This window comes from Passer domesticus, unplaced genomic scaffold (genome assembly GCF_036417665.1).
Source record: "Passer domesticus isolate bPasDom1 unplaced genomic scaffold, bPasDom1.hap1 HAP1_SCAFFOLD_224, whole genome shotgun sequence".
NCBI classification, from domain to species: Eukaryota; Metazoa; Chordata; class Aves; order Passeriformes; family Passeridae; genus Passer; species Passer domesticus.
The window spans coordinates 1-16,063 of record NW_026990003.1 but is presented as its reverse complement, the minus strand read 5'-3'; the positions used below and the strand labels follow the sequence as shown (position 1 = coordinate 16,063).

Here is a 16,063-nt window from a genome sequence, read left to right as displayed (position 1 = left end):
TACAGCAACCACTGCAATCATCCTTAACACATCAGTGGCTGCTATCAAACATACTGCCAAATTGGGAAAAGGTAAATGTAAACGACCACAAATTAGTGATTGATGCACTCAATGCCACACAAAATAATGTTTCTTTGTCTCTCAGCTGTATTCAGGCTCAATTGTGGATGCAGTCAGTTGCTGCCTCAATTATAAAGGAAGGTGAAGAAGGCACTTTTCCCACTGAAATTTGAAAAGTAATCTGGGACAGTGCTACTGACTTTGAAAAAGAATTCCAATCCTGGTGGAATTTGGTGAATTTCACTTATAACCCCATTTCAAACACGGCCACAGCTTTTGTGTTAACCATACGTAGTGCTTCAGTACATTTGGTTTTTCCTATTATAGCATTAGGGATAAATCATGACGGAGCTATCCTCTATCCTTCGGAGCATAAGGAATGGGCCCGTCAGATTAACAACAAATGGCAAACTGTCAATCTGGAATCTTGTCTTGTCCGTGAACAACAAGGGTTCATCTGTGAAAGCAATGCAATCATAGCCCAGGACATCTGTCTGGACAGAGAGCAGAATATCTGTCACTTTGAAATACATCCTAACGAGACTTCTGAAACGGTTCTCATATACATAGGCAATGGATGTGCATGCTTTAGAACTGCCTGTGATCTTGTATTTGTAGAAAATGTAGTAGTGGATACTAGGAATCATTCAAATTCCTGTGCTTGTAATTTTACCAGAATTGTAGGATGTGATTTCTCTTATGTAGCTCCAGTTACCTCTCACCAGCTTTTGCAATCTAATTACACCCTGATTCACAAATTAATACCTACTCCAATTGGGATGAACCTCACTTTGGTAAAGCAGTTGCTGCTCCACCAAGACTTGGCTGAGATTCTGGGAAAGATCAAGAAAGATGGGCAGAAGACCCTAGTAACTGTTCATCACAATGTAAAACAAATACACCGTGTCATGGGAAAGAGTAAAGAGAGATGCCGAGCACAAGTGGTGGGATACTCTTTTTGGGTGGTCACCAACTGCCACAAGTGTCCTGAACACCATGTGTCATCCTATTGTTGTCCTTTTGATCCTGGTTTCGATTGGTTTTGTTTTGTCAGCAATCTTGTTTGTCATGAATTGGAGAATGATGAAACGGTTCACAAGACTGACGTCCATAATTAATGCACACAATTTGGCAAATTTTACTGCAAATCCCCTTGTTGTGTCAGTTTTTGCACCCTGAGATCAGTGAAAAAGAACCTCCATGAATCACGTCCTTAGGACGGATCGTGTCACCTCCTGAACCCCCATTCTAAAACCCCCAAACTTCTACCCTTTCACCCTGAGACAAATTATTATTCTGCTTAAACTCTCGTGACTTGTAGCTCTTCACGTAACATTGGTAATTTTCTCCATGGGTCAAAATCAAAGACACCTCAAAGGCACAGGTATCTTTGCCTTCGTACCAGGGTCTGTGAGCCCCCTGCCAGGGGCTCGAGCCACCCAGAGCTGCCAGAGGGATGTCCTGGGTTCCGACAAGGGTGGACTTTCCATCTTTAAGAACGAATGGCCAATTCAGAAGAGAACGTAGAGCCTTATTCCCTGACTGGCAAGGAAGGGAATTATCGCCCGCCAGGGGCTGTGTACAAATCAGGAACAGGACAGGACTGCTGAGGAATGCTCCATCCTTTTAATGACCTAATTTTCGGCAAAAGATCTTCCCATATATATCAATTTAAAAACTTTGGTTTTGATTTTAATTAAAATTTCACCTTTGAAAGTCCAATAGAGGGGATCTGTAACATAAGAAAACAAAACCCATGATTTTTCAAAAAAGCTCTACGAAACCAACAACTGGCACATTTATAAATAGCATAAAATCAGAGTTTGGAGGTTCCACTGATGAACAAGGAACATCAGGTGTGACCTGTGATCCTTGTGTTTGGCTCACGTCTGCGTACTTGAATGAATTGTCATAATTGCTTTTAATAAGGGAGAGTACATTGGCTATTTTAGGCTTGGAAATTTTCCTTTGGTTTGAAGGGGAAAGTAATAAAGTCTCTTTGGCCACCATTGATTTCACTGCCACTAGGGCAGAGTTATTATTATCGTGATGGGCGTTTTTATCAAGACTCCAAGGCCCCTTGCCATTATGACTGTGGTCTATTTTAGATGGATTCTGCACGCTGAGGTTTGAGTAGTTCCAAATCTGTGTCTCATGTTTCTAACTGACTTCTTTCAAAAGCAGAATGAGCTCTCTCCCTCTGGCTTGTCAGCGTTAGAGCTTGGTTCCGCATGAACCGCATTGGATAATGTTCATCTGCTGTCTGGCCAAATTCCACTGTAATTCCTTGGCCTGAGGAATATCAGGAAGACCTGCTGAGCTCCATGACCACTGTCAGCTGCATGGAAGTGAATGTCCTTGGCTTTACTGAAGAAACTGGAGCTCAGCTTAGGTTAGATGCTCTTGAGCAGGAGAAAGGCTGGAATTGTTTTCCCAAGGCCTGTGTGCCCAGAGGGACTGAGTTCTGGGGAGCAGCTGGGTGTTTCTGCACATGGATGTAAGGGGATTGCCAGGCAGCTCAAGCCTTAACACAGGCAAACACTCCCCAACTCTTCTCAGGCAACACTTTGCTTTGGGTTTCAAATTGTTCCCATTGTCTGTCTGTGAAGATGCCCCTAAAACCACAAGGCAAGCCTCTCAGAACTGGTGTTACATTTCCAGCAATGAAGAAAAGAAACCCAAAGCCAACAAAGTTTCTAAAACAATGATTTTTAGAGAGGAACTTAATTCCCTGTGCAGTGTCTTCTCACTGGGAAACATGCTGGAAGCCTGGGAATGAGGGTGTAAATGGATCAGAGTCTCTTCTGCTTCTTTTCCAGTGCTGCTGAAACACCTAGTGACCGTGTTTTTTCTCATAGCCCAAGCCACGTTCTCCTCATCACCAAGCCAGAGCCTGGTGATGTGGAGAGCCTGCCAAAACCCCCTGTTTGTTTCCTGGCACTTTCTGGGATGGGCCTACCATTAATGCATTGACTTGAGTAGCCAAATGAGCAGAGAGTGACCATAGGGATGGCACCTCTCCTTCTTCTGACCATGGAAAGTTTTCTTTTGCTGCATAAGAGAAGCTGAAATTTTCCGACTGCTGAGAGACAGAGCTGCAGGTGTTTCCTGTGTGCCCAAGCAGGCATTTTCATCCCAACACATTTCTGCAGGCATCTTAATGTGTCTGTGTGGAATTTGAGATTTAAATGTTTGTTTCCTTACCTGAGGAATACCTGGTGGATTTCCTTTCTTTCCTTCCAATTACCATGGTTTTCAAGAACAAAGGAGAGAACTTGATGAGTTTTGTTTTATGGCAGCTCTGCTTAAGGGACCAACAAGCATGGCAGAGATGCCTTTCTTGTACTAATCCTTGGAAATAGCAGAGTTAGTATAGCAAAGTCCCTCTTCCAAAAAGCCTATCAAGCTGGTGTGAATTCTCAGAGAATCAAACGTGCTTTGCTGATGTAGTTCCCACTTGTTAGGTCAGTCAATGAAATCAGCTGCCAAGTCAAGATCTGCAGGATGTTGGAAAAGATGTGGGGTTTGGGTTTTTTGTAGGTGAAGGAAAGTCATCTCTGGGTCTCTGCCAGGGCAGAAACTGCCACTGCAGAATGAAGCTTAAACAATGGGCTCAGGGAGAGCAGTTACAGATGGGGAAAGCAGCAGGTGGAGCCTCCCTGTTTCCTTTTTCCCCAGCCTCAAATCCTGATAGGCACAGGAGGGAAACAAAAGCTGCAGGAGCCCAACCTGTTTTCACCTTGGCTGTGTGACTTCCTGAGCTGCTGCCTGCAGACAGACAAGGAGCAGCGCTGGTCTGCCAAGGAGCTCCTGCAGGTAAAATGCAAAGGGGCCGCAGGTGAAACAGGGTGCGAGGGATGGGCTCCTCCTCCACGGAAGTCCAAGGCATCAGATGAGCCCCCTTCCTGCTCACCTCCACTCTTGGTGCTCTTCAAAGGAAAACGGTGAGGAGTCCTAGACTGGGCTGGGCTGGCAGGGCCCTGTGAAGGTCATCAGGTGCAAGTGTCCTGCCATGAGCAGGGACATCTTTAAAGAGATCACATTGCTCAGAGCCATTTTCCACCTGACCTGGAATGGTTCCAGGGATGAGGCACCTACAAGCTCTTGGGGACCTGTGTGCCGGTGTTGCAGAATGCTCTAAGTAAACAAGTTCTACCTAAGATCTACTCTGATTGCATCCCCTTTGTGTTTAGAAATATTTTCCCACATTCTGTTGTAATTGGCACTGTTCAAAAAAGGTGTCCCCCACTTTCTTCAAAGCCACACTGAATTTTGGAAAATGGCTGTAAAATCTCCTTGGGCCTATTCTTCACACAACTAAATAATTCCACCTCTCTCTTCTCTGTTTTTCCTGAGAGGAGAGGTGCTCTGTCCTCTGACTGTTTTCTGTTGCCCTGTTTTGTAATTTGGTGGTATGCCCCATTTTATCCAATGGCAAAAGAATTGAAGTAGAGCAATGCAGGGTACAGAGACATGCAAAGGTGGTGCAGGAACCCAAGGATGCCAGGCTGGCTGAGTGGTCAGAGATTTGGCTGTGGGCAGGAGGGGCTGTGGGGGGCTCACTGTCAGCCTCTGAGGGGCCCTGGTTGTGCCCCCAGCCCACCCTTGGAGGTTTCTGGCACGCAAACAGGGAGAGCTGAGAGGGACTTGTCCCAGCCCCATCTGCTGCCTGGCACGCTCAAGCAGACAGGAACTGCCCCAGGGTTACTGCCAGCTCGTGTGGCAGAGAGGGAAGTGCAGCAGCCAGTGCCACTGGGCTGTCCCTGCTGGGAAGGAAGGTGCCATCCAGCACAGGAGGGGCAGGGCAGGGCATGGAAAGGTAGGCACTGCTCTGTCTCCCTGTGGAAATCAGCACAGTGCCTGTCTTTCAAAGACAGGGACCTATGTGATTCATTGGAGTTTCCTGAAAGGAAGAAGCCTCAGGGCAGAAACACCATTTCTAGAGCACTGGCAGGGCAAAAATCCCAGCGAGATGAAGACATCACAATAAACAGATGAGTGGGAGTCTGGGCCAGGTTTGCCTGTGATGGCAAGGTCCTGCACATAAAGGTGGAGGTGCAGATGGTTCCATTGTTCTACTTTGTGGGTCTTTGTAGGAACTAGAGGAATCCTCATGGAGCCAGTGAAGCACTGAGCTTGGAAAGTCATGGTTCACTGATCTTCTTTGTTGTTTTTTCTTTTTTCTTTTTCCTGTGTACAGCATCCATTTGTAACATCCTCCAAATCAGCCTCCATCCTGGCACCACTCATCATTTCATCAAAGAAGAACAAAAAGAAGTATTAGGAGACGAGAATTTAACAATAATTTCAAGATGTTATCTTCATAAGAAATTTAGAGTACAATTGTAGAGTAGGATTGTAGAGTAGGGGTGTTGAAGAGTTTTGGAGAATAGGATTATAGATTAGGATTGGATTTAAATAAAGTTTCTGGAACATCAACTCATTTAGAAGACTTAGATTTAGGCTTAGGCTTAGGCTTAGGTTTAGGCTTAGGTTTAGGTTTAGGCTTAGGCTTAGGCTTAGTACTAGGTTTAGGAGTAGGTTTAGGAGTAGGGTTACAGTTAGAGTTAGTGTTATGACTAGGTTTGGGTTTGGGTTAGGGTTAGGGTTACAACTAGTCTTAGGGGGTTAGCGTTAGGGTATGATTGCCTAATAGGTCTGCTGAGTAGGATTTGAAATTAGTAAAATTTTTAAAACCACAACTCTCCTTGTAATTTCTTTCCTTCGTACTCTGTGAATAAGCTCATGATTTCCTTGTAAATTGTCTGTTGTTTCTTAAAGGTGGAAGTCACCCCTACAGTGTCTTTGGCATATTGTGAAATTGGGGAATGCTCATCTTCATTTATCCTCTCCAGACCACTCTGCTTTTGGAATGTAACCCACTTGTCTGGTTTTGGTCAGCTGTGGTACCTCTATTTGAGGTAGAAAGGGCAATGGCATTTGCATGAAAAAGCAGTAGAGGAATGGGGCAGCCCAAATACTCTATGCGGATACAGGCTCTCTGCTGTGACTCAAGAGCATTTGAGATCCTGCCACTTGGATTTGTATCCCCAAGTGCAATCTCTTTGGCGGAAGGAGAGCCTTGCTCAAGTGAGAAAGCAGAAGGATCAGAGAGGGGGCTCGGAAAGGTCTCCTTTGGTGCAGAGCTGGCAGCGCCTGTGAGGTGAGAGCGGGCCCGGCCTTGGCCGGGGTGCAGCCCCAGCAGAGGCCTGGCAGAGCCCGGAGCAGCCTGAGCCTGGGCAGAGGCAGGCTGGAAGGAGGCCCTTGGAGCTGCAGGAGGCAGCAGCCAGGCCCTGGGTGCCTCTTCCTGGCAGCGGGCGAATCCTCCGCTCTCAGAGCCCAGGTGGCAGCTGGCTGCTCCCGAGGGGAAGCGTAGCCGTGCTGGGCACAGCCCAGACTGGAGGCATTGGCCGTCTGGAGTCTGCCCAGGAGCAGAGGAAGGCCAGGGGCAGCCCAGGGCCGGTGGCCTGGCTGAGGATTCCTACTCTTGTGCCGGCTGCCCTGTGACTCCTGGCAAAGGGCAGCAGTGTGTGCAGCACTCTGGGCAGCGGCGCAGGGAGCCGGGCTGCTGGGCAGGCTGGAGCACAGGGCAGCGTCCTTCAGGCGCGGCACTTCTGCCAGGGCAAGCCAGGCTAGCCTGAGGCACTGACAGCTTGGCAGCTCACATCTGCAGGAGCCAGTGCCTCCCACAGCTCTGCCAGGAAGCGCCTGCAGGCCTGCAGTTCTGCCCTGAGCCACAGCAAAGGTGTGAAATGCAGAGTGTTCTGCAGAAATATTCAGGGCCACCAGGCCAGCCTGCTTTGTGCTCTCTGGAGCACAGCAAGCGCTGTGCAATGCTGCTCTGAGCTGCTGGGAGAGAGGGAATTGGGGATGTGCCTGAAGTTGTACTTGAGTAGTGAACTGATTTGGAAAAGAGCAGAATAATTTCAGCAGGCAATCTGTGTTTTCATGATTAATTTCTGAAAGAAAGTCACCATGTGTTGCACACAGGTAGGGGTATTAGGAAAGAAAGGCCTTATAAAATCAGGCCTTGCTCTGCTCAATTACCAGCTGGCCTGTTATGTCTTCTATGTGCAGCTAGCTAACTTCCCATGTGAAAAATCATAAGAATGAGTGCAGTTAACACAGCAAGCTGTTGTAGTTAGAAAACAGTTTGCATCTGTAATAAACAAGAAATCTGACCCCTGAGAGTCCACAGAGGAAAAATGGAAACACCTGAGTAAAAGTCTTAGCATGTACACACAAAAACACCTTCTAAGCAATGAATGGTGTGTCAAGGAAACTACCAGGCAGTTGGATTTGAACACGAGAGCTGTGAAAAATGTATAAAAATGTGTTATATGAATAAAGAATTGGCTTTCCCTGCGTGAAGAGACAGAGTCCCAGCTGCTTTATTGACACAGCAATGTGGTGTCACTCAGCAAGAGCACTTGCAGGGTGTATTCATTAAATGCTTGTGTTTGATTCCCAGAAAAGGAAGGAGAGGCGTTAAGTGTAACAAATAGGGCTTAGTCTTGTGAATTCCTTTAGCTTTAATGGGCAGTGCTGAACCCTGTATTCCCCCATTGCAGTGATTCATGTGTGCAAGTGGCTATCTTAGCCTTGAGAATAAAGAGAGAGGTCCTGCTAAGAAGATAGCTGGAATGCATTGAATGGGAAGAAAGTGTTTTTAGGAGTCTCTTGACTAGCAGAGGCAAATTTGAAGATTGAGATATTTCCTAAATGACTGTGTGAGGAACAGGAGTCGTGTTGGAGTGTCAGAACCCAGGACATTCCTCTGGGTGCCCTGGATGGCTCGAGCCCTGGCAGGGGGTTCGGAGATCCTGTCAGGAAGCCAAAGACACTTGGGATTTTGATCTTAAGCCATGGAGCAAATTAACAACCTTGTATGAAGAATCCCAAGTCACAGGAGTTGAAGTAGCATAATAGTAGTTGTCACAGGGTGAAAAGTAGAATTTTGGGATTTTTAGAACAGGGGCTTGGATTCCCAAGATGGAGGAATTTGGGTGTTCCCTGTCCTTCTTTCTCCTTCCTAACGTCCATGTTCTGGGTTGTGCTGGCACTCTTGGATTGGTTTAGAGTAGAAGTAGACAGTCTAACATAGGTGATAGGTATTGGAAAATAACTGTAAATAAAGTACATGTAGTTTTTAGTATCAAGAGATAGCAATTCCTCAGGGCAGGGCAGTGTGCCCTTGACAGACCTGCACATCAGACCTCTGTGAATCTGAGAGAAAATATTTTAGATACTAGATAATGAACCATCTTGGGAATCAGAGCCAAAGAATTCCGACTCTTCCTTTGACCATCGGGCAGGGAAAAGGGACACTTGGATCATCCTGACAGTAGGAAACCCAAGATCCGAGGTCCTGCCATATTTGATCCATGTTTGAGCAGGTTGACAAGACAATGAAGAAAAGTGTATTGTTTAAAGGGGGGAACTTGACCCTTGAAAGAGAAAGAATGTATTGGTCAGTGGGTGGGCAGTTCAGCCTTGAAAGGGGAACAATGCATCATGGAGCCCTTGTTGGCAGGGAGTCATGGAGTATGGTGAGCCATGGTGGCCTCATCTCACACGCCGGCCGTGTGTGAGCTGATGCTGTAACTGGGAAAATCCCACTCCTGAGCAGGAGATAGAAGGCCTGGTTCTGGGGTGGAGGGGTGAGAAGGATGAGATGCACACCGTTTTGATCCAGGGGATGTCCTGGAAGTGCACTGCCTACCTACACCTCCTACCGAGCACCACGCTCCAGCTCCTTCTCCCACTCAGCGGATTTTTGGTATCCAGGGGTTGGTATGTATTATTTGCTACTGCAGCTAATGGAATGAATTTGCTTTTCAAGCCCAGTTGTCTTTTAGTTATTTTCTGCATGGGTCTCCTCCTGAACCTGTGGGTCTCCTCCTGAACAACCACCAGAGACCTACAGGACACTCCTACTCTGATGGCAATAAATTCTGAGAAGAGGTTTAAATATGTCAAATAAAGTGGAGTAATGTTTAGCCTGTGAGTTTCAGCAAAGTATTGAATATGTCTTAGTTCCATGGATACAAACTAGTAAGTCAGATTGCTGGGAGTGCAGGTGTTAAGGAGGTGATTCCCTACACACCCAACACTGAAACAAAGTATTGCTTTCTTTCTAACCCTGAGCTGGCAGCAGGGATCAGGCCCTGCTTGGTAACCTTTCATTTGGGCAACTTCTCTTAGCAGGTAAGAAAGGTCCCAATGAAACCTTTTCCAGCTGTTTCCCTCTGGTTTCTCTTCTTAGGCTCCAGAGCTCTTTGCTGCAGGTGTCCTGGGTGTGTGCAGAGCAGAGGATCCCCACGGAGCCCTTGGTTCCCCACAAGTTGTCCTGCCTTGTTCCCAGGTGTGCCCAGCTGTGGCAGGAGGAAGAGCCCGCAGCGCAGAGGGCACCGTGCCCTGCCCAGCCGGGGCTCCCTGGCACAGAGCAGCAGCAGCGCCAGCGCCGTTCAACCCGCTCCTGCCTTGCCTTCCCCTGGCACACAGAAGCCTCTGGAAATCAGCACCTCCAGTCACATTCCCAGCTTGGAGCAGCTGCTGCTGCTGGGCAGATGCTGCCAGTGTGACTGCTTCCAAAGGGGACTAAAGGCAGAGATGTACATGCACAGGAGCCCTGGGCATGTCCGATAAACGTGCAAATATATGGGGAGATTTGTTAGCAATTATTTCAGCTGTTCTGCCAACAGTGGCTTCTCTCCTGGCTCTGTGTGTTACAGATGAGTAACGTAATGGTTGGCTCTCACAATTAAGAGATAGATATTATATGGATGTAAAAATATAAAGTGATGTTATCGTAATATATCCTCCCATTGTCCTCTTTCCCCTCCCCCTTGTAATAACCTTGGTAGTCAGGGCATTTGGGGAGGGCTGGCTTGTGACCAGGAGGCGAGGTGTAAAACACCTGACGTCCAATCAAGATGTAAGAAAGTAATCTCCAGCAATGGATAGCAGAGAAAGAGTTGACTGACCAAACTTTTGGAGGGGCTAAGGCTATCAAAGGCAGAGTATCTCTTTTGTAGATGAGGATGTGGCTGCAAGTCACAGAGACTGCCAGTTCTGAACATTTTTCCTTGTTCAGTCCTTTGTTAAGGTTTAATAAACCTTTAAAATGTTCAAAGTGAGAGTCGTTTCTCACATGTGCAATGCTGTGGGCCATTTTCTCGATCTGGTTTCCTTTACATGGGTCCCATCTGAGTGCTCACTTGGGCTACAGGCTGTAGGTGCTTGGGGCACTCTTGGAGTTGCTCTTGGATCCCTTGAACAATGGGGTTTGGCCCAGGAGGGCAATTTGTGCTGCTTTGTGGCAGAGGAGAACTTCCCAGGCTATTTTGTGTTTGCTGTGGGGAAGGTTGGTTATTGCTTTGCATAAAGTCACAGACCAGCATGGAGCGTTTGCTTTGTGATGTCAGGGCATGGTTGCCACGTCACAGTGGTGACATGAGAAGGTTGCCTTGGTGCACGGAAGGCCTCAGTGTCAGAGCAGTCCTAGGGCTTGCTCAGAGCAGGAGCACCCTGCGCCTTGAGGCATTTGTCAGTGGGCAGCTGCACACTGACAGGAGCCTTGTTTGTTCTAGTGTTGGAGCACAGCGTGCAAACTTGCACAGCAGTGCTACAATGATTCAGCAGCTTGCTGCTGCAGTGGTTACTGTTTATGGCGTGACTTATTCCGGCTATTTTCTGACTCACCTGGCACGTAAGTAGAGATTTCCCCTCTACTTAGGTTAGGGTGTAACATAACCTGGCTTTTGTATGTCTTCCTGCTCCTTCTTAGTGACTGAGCTGATTTAGAAACAGAAAGAGCATTAGGATGCCACTGGTTTAATAAAGCTCCTGTCAATTTGTTCAGCTAAAAAGGGGGTGTCTGTAGCCACAGGGGCAGCATTGCCAGGGAACCTGCAGGGATTCCCTTCCCTCCACGGGAGAGTCTGTGGCAACAGGGTCTGTCATTTCCTCAGTTTGCTGGGACAAGCAAGACAGCTTTGAAACTGTAGACTGGGAGAACTTCTCGGAAGGCCTTCTAAAAACTCTGTTGTTCCCAGTTGCAGTTGTTTCCAGAATTCAGGGAAAGCTTCTTTCTTTCTAAATTTGGTCATGAAAGAATTTGATTGTCTAACTTGACCCTTTACCTAGTGCTAAAAGAGTGATTCCCTTTGCAAAGAAGTGCAAACTCCAAACCAGTGAGTGTCTCCTCCTGAGCCCTGCAGCTGCTGCTGTGCTGTTTCACAATAGAACAGCCAAAGCTCAGAGGAATTTTGGGGAAGCTTTTCTGGAAAACTGTTTACAGCAAGTTAATGAGAATTAGTGCATGCAACTGATTTTTTTTAAAAAGCACCTGAAGGAGAGGATTTTAGAAGCTATTTTAAGTGTTTACTAGAACAGGAATATTGAGTGTTATAGAAGAATTTGTATTTCCTTGATCGTGTTTGTATTCTTTTGCTGACTAAAGAGGTTGAAGTGTAGGCACAAGCAAGAACATTGTCCTGATCTCTTGGTGGCTTTGTGAATGAAATGTGTCTCCTGGAGCGATGTTGTGAAAGGGAAAATAATCTCTGTTTGGATTGACCTCTTGTGTGGGATTCACCAGGCCAGGAACTTTTCTCACAGCATCTGATTCATTTTCCCTGCCCACTACAGGTCACATAAAACATGTATTCAGTGGAGCTGCTCCTGAGGTGAGTGAGAAAGGAAGATTTCATGTTCCTCCTATTTAAAAATTCCGGAGCGAGCTGTCACCTTGACTAGACACAGAAGAGTATAGAGGGCCAGCAAGGACGGCCAAAAGAAAATCCAGAGAGAAACGCCCAAAGAAAATAATTCCCATGACTTCAACAACAACAACAACAACAACAACAAAAAGGAGTGGATAGTTCCTAATTTCAATCTCAGAAATCTGAAGAAAGAGAACTGAAGAATTTCCATAGATGCCCATATGACAGTGCTCAGCACAAGGGCTGTTGCCCTGCCAAACCTGCCCTCAGTGCATCCAAGTGCTTTAGACACTGGAGTGGCTCACTTGCATCCTGGGGCTTGTAGGTGTTTTTGGTATGCCAGGAGGAGAAGCCCTCTTCTTTTTGTCTTTCTCCAGCCAGCAAGGGGGCTTCTGCACAACATCTCCTGCCCTTTTCCAGCACTGGATGGGATTCTGCCCAGTTCTGGTTTTCCCTGTCTGCTGCAGCAATAGCAACAATGTTGCTGGCTCTTTCCTACTTGTCCATTTCTGAGCTTGCAAGAAATGAAAGTTCTGTTTTACAGCTACAATGTTGCTTGCTGATAGCAGCCAGGAAGGAATATCAAATTCATAGCCATATAGTGTTGAACTGGCCCATTTTAATTAATTAATTACTCCCACCCAAAAGTGATCCACTTCACACCCCAGGGGTTTTTTATTTCTTGGCAAACCCTTGTCTGGAGAGAGCACATCCCCTGCAGCAGCAGTCATCCTGGCTGGTTTGCAGGGGACAGTCTACAACAGCAGGTGCTGTTGCTCTTTCAAAAGCTGACATGCCTTTCCTTAGAAAGGTCCTGCTCTGCAAGTGTTGCAGCAGCAAGCTCTTCCTCTCAGTGGCACTGTCTTCTGCCATTACTCCCCATTCCCCTGGGGAAAGGGAATCTTTTAGAGCGGTTTCCTTTCTTTTGTGATGAAATCACATCACTTAGTTTTGCTCTCCTGTTTCTGTTTTCTCTCTCAGTGCCTGAGAGGACTGGATTTTCTTCACTCAAACCACATGATCCACTGAGGTCTGAAGAGCTGCAACATCCTTCTCGGAACCAATGGCTCTGTCAAGCTGGGTCAGTATATTCTTGGTCAGGTGCAGCATTCCAGGGATGTGGGTGTGGGGCTGCTTGGAGTGACTGCCAGCTCCCCAGAAATGGTGCTGGTGACAGTGCAGGGACCCCTCTGTGAGCTGGTGACATGGTTGCAATGTGTACAGAGGCATGACAAGGAACCACAAGCAGTCAACAGTGGCATTGGTTTGTGTGTCCTTTCAAGTGGGAGGGAGCTACAAGTCTAAAGCTTCAGATAAAAAGGCTACTGATGGAGGTAGTGCAAAAAAAAGATGAGGTTTTTTTGAAATGGACAATTCCTTATTTCCTTGTGTTATAAATGAAAAATGAAAAATAGCCAATTTTGATAAAAAAATTAAAAATAAAATCTATTTCGCGACCGTAATACATTCCCGACAGCCACCAATCAATCAGACAGCGTACCACCCCCGGGAGGTGAGCCGGGTGGACGTGAGATTGGTCTCGCTAGCACCAAATTCTCCTCGTCCACACTGGCTGCTCTGAGGTAGCAGTTCTTATACGATTTATTTTGCCCGCGGCAGAGTCTCTTTGTCTCCTTCTAAGTTCTGCATATTCAAGTTGGTTTCATTCTTCGGTTCGGGCTGCACAAAACCTTCGTCTGGGAATAGAATAATACGTTTCCTCGATTCCCGGAATCTGGCATTCAGATGGAAGGTGTTGATGGCTTTGGTCATCTCAGATAGGTACCTCGTCTGGGCCATCATCGCTTGGGCGTCACTGGGTGCATACTTCTGTGAATGCCCATCTCCTGTGCAGCCCAGGTTGTATTTTGCATGTAAATGTGGTGACGCCACTCCGCCCATCTGCCATGGTTTTGCCATCCTGGGGAAGATGTGTACCGGCCGTTTATTTTACACATATATATTTCATACATCTTTTACTTCCACAAATTACTAACCATATTTCTAACACTCGGCTAAAGCCCTGAGGAAATAGAGCAGGGACAGATTTCCAGCAGATGACACAGTGCATTCTTAGACTGAGAGTGGGGAATTTTTTTGCTTAGTTTCCTAAATGGAGCTGGCTTTGATGGTTTGTTGTTTTCTCCACAGCTGACTTTGGCCTCTTTGCTCAGCTCACTCCTGAGCAGAGTAGACAAAGCTCCGTGGCCAGCACTTCTGGGTGGATGGCGCCTGAAGTAGTGACAGGTCAACCATACGGCCCCAAAGTGGACATATGGTCTTTTGGAATTGTGGGCATTGAAATGGTGGAACGAGAAGCTCCTTACTGGAAAGAAACTTCTGGCATGGTAAGGAGCAAATACTGACTGATCCCTCTGTCTTTCTCACCTGTCCCATGCCCTGCGTGCCATTGGACAAAATCCCGTTGCCAAAATCTGCTGGAACTACTTCCACCATCCCCTCCTAAAAATGTCCCTGCAGCACATCAGCATCTGCTGTAGCTTTGGTTGCATCAGAAGGGAAGTGGCAGTTCAGAAACCTAAGCAGTTCAGACACCTAACCAGTTCAGGAACTTGCCATTTAGGCCTCCAGCCAAGCCTGGCATTTCTCATTTGCTTTTTGAACAGTGTTGGAGCTCTGTCTCTGAAGGACAAAAAATTTTTCAGTGGAATGGTTGGATGTGTGATAAATATCCTTCAAAATGGAGGTTCAATCATCATAGTTTCAATTGTACAGCAAAAGAAAACTGGAAATTGAAAAGGAAGAGAAAATAGATAAGAAAAAAAGGAAAAAGAAGAGAAAAAAATAAAAGAAAAAGAAACAGAAACAGAAAAAGAAAAAGAAAAAGAAAAAGAAAAAGAAAAAGAAAAAGAAAAAGAAAAAGAAAAAGAAAAAGAAAAAGAAAAAGAAAAAGAAAAAGAAAAAGAAAAAGAAAAAAAAAAAGAAAAAGAAAAAGAAAAGAAAATGAAATAGAAAAAGAAAGAAAAAGAGATAATGAGAAAGAAAAAGAAAGAGAAAAGAAAAAGAAAGAGAAAAAGAAAGAGAAAGAGAAAAGAAAATAAAAAAATGAAAGGAAAAATCGAAAGAGAAAGAGAAAGAGAAAAAGAAAGACGAAGAGAAAATGAAAGAGAAAGAGAAAAAGAAAAAGAAAGAAAAAGAGAATAAGAAAATGAAAAAGAAAAAGAAAGAGAAAGAGAAAGAGAAAAAGAAAATGAAAAAGAAAAATAAAGAGAAAAAGAAAATTAAATAGAAAAAGAAAGAGAAATAGAAAAAGAAAAAGAAAGAGAAAAGAAAAAGCAAAAGCAAAAGCAAAAGCAAAAGCAAAAGCAAAAGCAAAAGAAAAAGAAAAAGAAAAAGCAAAAGCAACAGAAAAAGAAAAAGAAAAAGAAAAAGAAAGAAAGAAAAAGAAAAAGAAAGACAAAGAAAATAAAAAGAAAGAGAAAGAGAAAGACAAAGTGAAAAAGAAAGAAAAAATAAAGAGAAAAAGAAAGAGAAAGAGAAATAGAAAAAGACAATGGAAAAGACAAAGAAAAAGAAAGAGAAAAAGAAATATAAAAAGAAAGAGAAAAAGGAAAAGCAAAAGAAATAGAAAAGAAAAAAAGAAAAAGAAAAAGAAAAAGCAAAAGCAAAAGAAAAAGAAAAAGAAAAAGAAAAAGAAAAAGCAAAAGCAAAAGAAAAAGAAAAAGAAAAAGAAAAAGAAAAAGAGAAAGAGAAAAAGAAAGAGAAAGATAAAAAGAAAAAGAAAATCAAAAACAAAGAGAAAGAGAAAAAGAAAGAGAAAAAGAAAAAGAAAAAGAAAAAGAAAATGAAAGAGAAAGAGAAAATGAAAAAGAAAGAGAAAAAGAAAATGAAATAGAAAAAGAAAGAGAAAGAGATAATGAGAAAGAAAAAGAAACAGAAAAGAAAAAGAAAGAGAAAAAGAAAGAGAAAGAGAAAAGAAAATGAAAAAAAAAGAAAGGAAAAATCGAAAGAGAAAGAGAAAGAGAAAAAGAAAGAGAAAAAGAAAAAGAAAGAAAAAGAGAAAAAGAAAATAAAAAAGAAAAAGAAAGAGAAAGAGAAAAAGAAAATGAAAAAGGAAAATAAAGAGAAAAAGAAAATGAAATAGAAAAAGAAAGAGAAATAGAAAAAGAAAAAGAAAGAGAAAAAGAAAAAGCAAAAGAAAGAGAAGAAGAAGAAAAAGAAAAAGAAAGAGAAAAAGAAAAAGAACGAGAAAAGAAACTGAAAAAGAAAAAGCAAAATAAAAAGCAAAAGCAAAAGCAACAGAAAAAGAAAAAGCA

General features: G+C 44.5%; 1 long non-coding RNA gene across 2 annotated transcripts; it reads left to right on the top strand.

Moving 5' to 3' along the window:
* Positions 1-9,655: 9,655 nt before the first annotated feature.
* Positions 9,656-15,436, top strand: LOC135292165 (uncharacterized). 2 transcript variants are annotated; one of them, XR_010354672.1, is made up of 5 exons: positions 9,656-10,771; positions 11,713-11,750; positions 12,768-12,867; positions 13,938-14,134; positions 14,414-15,436. It is a non-coding gene; the product is annotated as an uncharacterized LOC135292165 (long non-coding RNA). The 2 variants fall into 2 exon arrangements; XR_010354671.1 differs by lacking the exon at positions 14,414-15,436 and having other exon boundaries at positions 9,660-10,771; positions 13,938-14,330.
* The last annotated feature ends 627 nt before the right edge of the window (positions 15,437-16,063 follow it).